General features: G+C 50.2%; 2 pseudogenes; both read left to right on the top strand.

The window, feature by feature from the left end:
• Nucleotides 1–3,706: 3,706 nt before the first annotated feature.
• LOC130688119 (uncharacterized) lies at nucleotides 3,707–4,296 on the top strand (annotated as a pseudogene).
• Nucleotides 4,297–4,318: 22 nt separating this feature from the next.
• On the top strand, nucleotides 4,319–5,488 carry LOC130688120 (uncharacterized; annotated as a pseudogene).
• The last annotated feature ends 1,430 nt before the right edge of the window (nucleotides 5,489–6,918 follow it).

Genomic DNA, 6,918 nt, shown 5'->3' on the forward strand with positions numbered 1-6,918 from the left:
AACTAGGGATAGCAGTGACACCATGGCGCGCAAGTCGTCTAGTATCAGTTGACGGCAAGGAGATTCGACCGGGAGGAGCCGCAAGACTGTCAGTATCGGATGGGAGGATGACCGTCGAGGGGGAGGCTTTGGTTCTGGACGGCGACATCGACTTATTTCTGGGGAAGGACATGTTGGAAAAGTTTGGAACTCGGATGAAGATTGGGGCGCTACCGGAGATCTTCATTGGAGACATTGCCCTCGGAGCACTGGTGGAGGAGACGATGGAGGAAGCACCGAAACTAGTAGTCCAGAAAGGATGCTGGGTCCCACCCCGATCGATGAAAGTGGTCGCAACTCAACCACTAGATTTGAAAGGGTTTGGCGAAAGTGCACTGGTGGAGCCATCCCAAGCATTGCAGAGGACGAAAAGGGTGTCGACGGGAAAGGTTCTGGTTAGCGGCATGGGAACAATCGGACAAATGGCGATAACCAACTTATCGGACCACCAACAATGGATGGAAGAGGGGACGGTGTTAGGAATAATCGAGCCGGTGACCGAAATCAAGGAAGGAAATACGCCAGGAGCCGTCGTTGACAGCAGGAGCAGAGAAGGAAGCGCTTCGGGAACACGAATTTGAAAGCAGGATTGGAGAAGGATTAACGCCGACAGACAGAGAAAAGATCCGAGAAGTGTTAGTAGAATATGGCGACTGTTTTTCGTGGCCCGAAGACCAACTAGGACTGTGTACGGCAGCAGAGCATACAATAGATACCGGGTAAGCAAAACCAATTCGGCAATCACCCCATGCTCGGGCATGGAAGGAGAGAATCATTATAGAAGCTCAGTGCAAGGAAATGGAGAAAGCAGGAGTTATCGAACCCTCGAACAGTCCATGGGGAGCGGCGGTGGTCCTGGTCAGAAAGAAGGACGGGACGTGGAGATTTTGTGTTGATTACCGGCGCCTAAATGCAGTGACAATAAGTGATGTGTATCCGCTACCGAGGATAGAGGAGACTGTGGCACGATTGGAAGGTGCGGCGTTCTTTTCAATCATGGATTTGCAGTCAGGATACTGGCAAGTGCCCATTAAGGAAAGTGACCGTCCGAAAACGGCGTTCGTCACAGCGGATGGGCTGTACCAGTTTAAGGTGATGGCAATGGGGCTGTGTTCGGCACCTGGAACTTTTCAAAGAATGATGGACGTGGTATTAAGTGGTCTCACATGGACAACGTGTCTAGTTTATCTGGACGATATTGTAGTGTACTCTCGGTCGGTGGACGAACACGTGCAAGGGCTGCGCGGGGTACTGGGACGTCTGAGAGGGGCAAATTTAAAAATGAAGGTGGAAAAATGTACGTTTGCCCAGCCACAACTACGGGCGTTGGACATATCGTGGATAAAAATGGGGTTTCACCGGATCCGAAGCAAGTGCAGACAGTGAGAGACTTCCCGCACCCTTCGGTGGATGGTTCCAGAGCGTCGAAAGTGAAGAACATAAGGGCGTTTCTAGGCATGTGTTCGTACTATAGAAGATTTATCGACGGATTCGCCAAAATCGCCAGACCGCTACACGATCTTGTGGGCGAAAAAAAACATTTATCTGGGGGGAGGAGGCCATGTAAAGCTTCGAGGCTCTAAAGAACGCGCTAATGGGAGCTGCGCAGTTGGCGTACCCGGATAACACAAAGCCCTTCGAAATCCATCCCGACGCTTGCGAATACGGGATCGGGGCGGCCTTAGTACAGAAGGGGGAGAAAGGGGAGAGGCCAGTTGCCTTTGTCAGCAGGCTATTATCCCGAACAGAGCGAAATTATTCCATTACGGAGAAGGAGTGCTTAGCCCTGGTTTGGGCGGTGAAGAAATTCCACAGCTACATCTGGGGGACATAGGTGAAAGTGGTGACGGACCATCACGCCCTTTGTTGGTTAACAACAAAGAAGGATTTGGCGGGCAGATTGGCACGGTGGGCATTGTCCATACAGAACTATCAGCCCGAAATTGTGTATAAAAGTGGGCGGCTCCATGAGGACGCTGATGCACTATCTCGGTATGCGATGGATGGGATAGAAGACAATGACGACGAAGAGGACCTGCTACCGGTATACACGACAGCATGGGAGGAGGAGCGTCGTTGGACGAGGGAGATGCAAGGAGCAGTCCCGGGATGGGGGGAGGTACGCAGGCAACTGGAAAGGAGTACAGCCGTGGCCTACAAAAATTTCGTGCTGATTAATGGACTACTGCATCGCCGAACCTTGGGTAAACAAGGAATGAGGTTGCGTCTATGCGTACCCCCGGATCAACGGTTGGAGATTTTAGACGCATACCATGGCGATCGTTGGGCTGCGCACTTAGGGGTGAAGAGGACGCTAGGGCGGATAGAGGAAAGATACTACTGGCCACGCTTACGACAGCAGGTACTAAACTACGTGCGGGCATGTCCGCAGTGTCAGGCAAAAAAATCCGCCAGTAGAACCTCAGGGACACATGGAAATCATCCGCGTGGAGAGACCTTTCGATAAAGTTGGGATGGACATATTGGGGCCTTTTCCCGTGTCGGTGGGGGGCAAAAAAAATATCATCGTTGCGGTAGATTATCTCACCAAGTGGGCTGAGACGAGGGCCGTTCCAACTGCGACGGCCCAGGACGCGGCTGAGTTCTTCGTCGAGGAGATTGTCTTACGGCATGGGGCGCCGGAGGGGGTGGTTACCGACTGTGGAAAGTGTTTCGTCGCGGAGTTCACAATGGAAGTCATGCGTCTAATGGAGGTGGACCATAGAACGACAACTCCTTATCATCCCCAGGCAAACGGCCTGGTAGAAAGACTAAACCACACATTGGGGGACATGCTATCGATGTATATAAACAGCACACACACTAACTGGGACGATATTCTGCCCTATATTACATTCGCGTACAACTCTAGTGTTCAGGAATCGACCGGAAAGACACCTTTTTACCTTCTCTACGGCAGAGAAGCGCGGTTGCCGGCGGATGTAGTGATGGGAGTACGCGCGACGCCTCTTGCAGAGGATCCTGATGCACTGGCCCGGAATTTGGAAGCCGCGAGAAAGATGGTGAAAGAACGATTGGTACAGGTACAAGAACGGCAGAAGCGGTACTATGACGCAACTCGGAGAGCTACACCGGAATTCAGCCCAGGGGAAGAAGTATTGGTGTACAAGCCGTTCCGGAAGGTGGGGAGAGCCGAAAAGTTACTTCACCGGTGGCTAGGACCATTCGTGGTGGTACACCGGGCGTCGGCATTAAATTACGAAGTAAAGAGACCAAGTGGTCGACAGACAGAACTGGTGCACGTGGTGAAAATGAAAAAATTTGCCAGAGAGGCCGAAACTAGAGAGACTATACCCCGGGACGAGGAGGTGCAAGAAGCTCGAAGTGAAAGGGTTGAAGATCAGGTGGGTCGATCGACACGAGCCCGGATGCCACCGGTACGATACGGACAAATGCCGCAGGCGGCAGTGGGGGCTCTTCTCCTTCTGCTAGGACTACTGGGACCGCTGATGGGGGTACAACCCAGTCAAGGACATTCCCAAGAGGCTTTCGTGAGGATGGAGTAATATTCCAATTACAAGGGGAGGTCTTCTTTAGTGACTCGGAGTGGGTAGTAGTGACCGATGTCTCGTTCGGACCCATAGAAAACGCCCTGAACAAACTGCACCTTTGGTTCACCGACTCGGCCAAGAAGAAAGAATCGCAGATGGAGGAAACGAAATGGAGTGCACGGTTACGGGCGCAGATGGTGGAAAGGGCGACGGACGGGTTGGAGCTATTTGGACTTGTACGTGAACGGTACGACACGCTGCGGGAGGCGGTGGCCGGAGGCCCAGGAGGGCCAAGAGAGGTATTATCGACGTCGGCGGTACCGCACTGCAATGGCTGTTTGGGGTGGCGACAAGTCAAGATCTAGAAGAACTTAATGGTCAGCTGCAGGCCTTGGGAGGAGAAACGTCGGGGATAGTGGGTGCGGTGGCTCATCAAGCAACGTTAGTGAATGAGACATTACGAGAACTCGAGGAACATGTACTGGCCATGCAGCAGCTGGACAGAGCGCACCAATCACTGGAGAAGGAATTCAACAAATGGAGACAGAATGTGGTGAGTGCCGTGAACGCCCTAGAGAGTCAAGTGATTATGACGACGAGGGTGGATGAAGCCTTTCGAGCTGCTCAGAAAGTTCTAGACTGGGCCAGCATGGCATTGGAGGACATCGGCATTGGTCTCGCCCTGTTGGCAACCGGCAACCTACCCCGGAGCTTTTCCACCTACTCAACTGCGATCGGTTCTTAAAGAAATTCGAGCTTCTTTGGCGATGGGTTGGGCACTAACACCTGCTTTGCAGAACGGTGACCTGTGGAGGGCATACCAGGAAGCCCGGGTCGTCGTAGCGGCAACAACAAACGGGCTTCGGCTATTCATTCATCTGCCAATAATTAAGATTACTAAGACATTTGAGTTATATCGAACATTTGTGTTGCCAGTATTTAGTGCTGCAGGTAACGCGGGTCTTCATTACGCACCCATTCCCGCATTTCTGGCGGTAGGGCGGAATCGGCAAACATTTATTGAACTGACGGAAACCGAGGTACGCTCTTGCCAGCGAAGGGCAAGCTCGGTATGTCCGCCCAGTAAAGCTATCTACCGGAAAAATTTTAAGAAGACTTGTGTGATGGCGCTGTTCCTGCAGGATACTGACAAAAAGAAGACGGAGTGCGATCATGTTGTAGTAGAATGGAGAGGACCTGAAGCCATTTACCTGGGCCACCGGAGATGGGCAGTATCAATGAATAATCTACGCTCTCTTGTAATGGAGTGTCCCCAACAGACAGATTCGAGGGATTCTTCGAGAGCAGAGCTGCCGTTGGTCGGCATTGTCGAAATCACACGGTTGCTCCCATTCAAACTGATGAGTGGATTTTGCAGGCCAGTAGGCAACCCTCGTTATCATCCACTAGGAAGGGGAACGACTTTGTGCCACGTCTAAAAGGGGTAAACTGGGCTGTAGCTACAGACGCCCAACAACAAGGAAGCATGACGAGCGGGAAATCTACGAACTCATCGCTGCAGGCTTCATTAGAGGCGTCCTTGAAACGGATCGGCGGCAGTCTGACGAACGCAGCTAGTTTTGCAAAACTATTCGTGCTTTGGAAGTAGACGACTCGGAGAGGGAAAACGAGCAGCGGAACATCATAAATATCCATTCGAGCTATGGGGTGTGGGAGCAGCGTTGTTTATGGTCAGTGTGGCTGTGTGCAGTATCCAGTGGTGCCGAGGGAGAAAAGGAGACGTTAATATGGCCGACCTTCGGGAACGCCTACGGATGGTGGAGGAGTTCGTCGAGGAAGAAGCTGAGAAGCGACGCGCGCGGTGGTGGAGTACCATGCATTGCCTTACGGAAATAGACAATCGTATGGCAGTGCATGAAAAGGCTTGCTTGACGACACTGCGCAAGCTGGAGTCGTCCTTTGAGCATCTGGCATGAGGATGATTTTTTTGTGGAGGGGGGGGGGTGTCATGTGGCCTGTACTATGTAGCAGTGTCCCCGGTTTTCTTTCGGTTTATACCTTTTGTTTGTGTTGTTTGTTTTTTAGTAATGCATTCGGGGACGAATGCAGCTAGAGGGGGGATGTCACGTGGTCAATGACCACGTTATGTGATCCGGTTAGTATGCAATGCTACCCGGACGTGTGACGTCAGTGTTTTCCCCCTTATATAGTCCCCCGTGGTCGTATATCAGGCCTCAGTCTTAGTCTTGTGAACCGTCAATACAACATACTGCTACAATATTCCCAGTCTTCAGCTATCGAATCGATGAAAATAAAGAAATCTTTCAATGTCTTCTGTGACAGTCTGGTCTCTCCGTGCCATCTTGATATTAGCTCAATTGACAGTTTTCTTGTGATGATCTCCATAATGGCTTCATTTTGAGCTGTAGGCTGTTCTAGGTTGCCGAGATTCAAAGCATGGCCCATTGCCTTGTCGTGTAGTTGTCGTAAGGCTTTGTGGTCCTCTTAACGTTCTACTTTTCTTAGTTCTGTAATGGCAATATACTGGTCAGCTTTCACCGATCTCGGTTTGTTGTATTTCCCATTTAGAATTTCTATCGCCTTGGTGTAATTTCTTCACTTAGATCCAAGTACGAAATCGCACCAGCAGCTTCCTCCATTATGTGTAGTTTCAATCTGCTAAATTTTTGAATGGGCCTCATGGATTGGTTTTCGTGGATAATTGTGCGAAAAATCGCCCACCAATCCCTCCATTTGTGTAGATCACCGTCGAATTTGGTAATTTCGATCCTGGGTAGCAGATGTGCTATACTCATAGCGTTTGGAGTAGGTTGCGAAGTAAGTGCGTTTATTGCCGGAGCAACGTTCGTAGTTGGAGATCTCTCCTCTTCACTCGGCGCAGTGATATGAAGTACAGGTTCTCATTGTTGAGGGCTTCGTCTGCTCTCAGCTGGTCTTCTTCTCCTCCAATCAATGTTCATTTTCTGGAACCTATTGATGAAGTCTTCTCATGTTGTTAGCCATACTTTTCCTGAGTTTCATCTTCTAAAATAGGGATGAGAGTCTGGTAGTTCTTTTCCAGTCTCATTATTCAAAGGACATCTCAGCTTCTCGTAACCTGTCTTCTTCGCATGCTTCGTCATAATTTTTCAGGTCCTTGTGCAGCTCTTTTTCATCAATTGTTAGTACGATGGCTGCCTGCGTCAATGATTTCTTGGTAGCCATCTTCTTGTTGAGTTACAATGCTATCTGAAAAATGAATCTGAAAAACAATTATTGTGGGATATCCCAAGGCGAGTTTTCTTTCTGAGAAAGCAACACGAAAATGGATTTAGGTAGGGAAAACGAAAGGATTGTATTTTGCGATATCGCACCAGTTTTACAACAAAGACTAGCTGTCCTTTCT

This window comes from Daphnia carinata, chromosome 7, assembly GCF_022539665.2.
Source record: "Daphnia carinata strain CSIRO-1 chromosome 7, CSIRO_AGI_Dcar_HiC_V3, whole genome shotgun sequence".
NCBI classification, from domain to species: Eukaryota; Metazoa; Arthropoda; class Branchiopoda; order Diplostraca; family Daphniidae; genus Daphnia; species Daphnia carinata.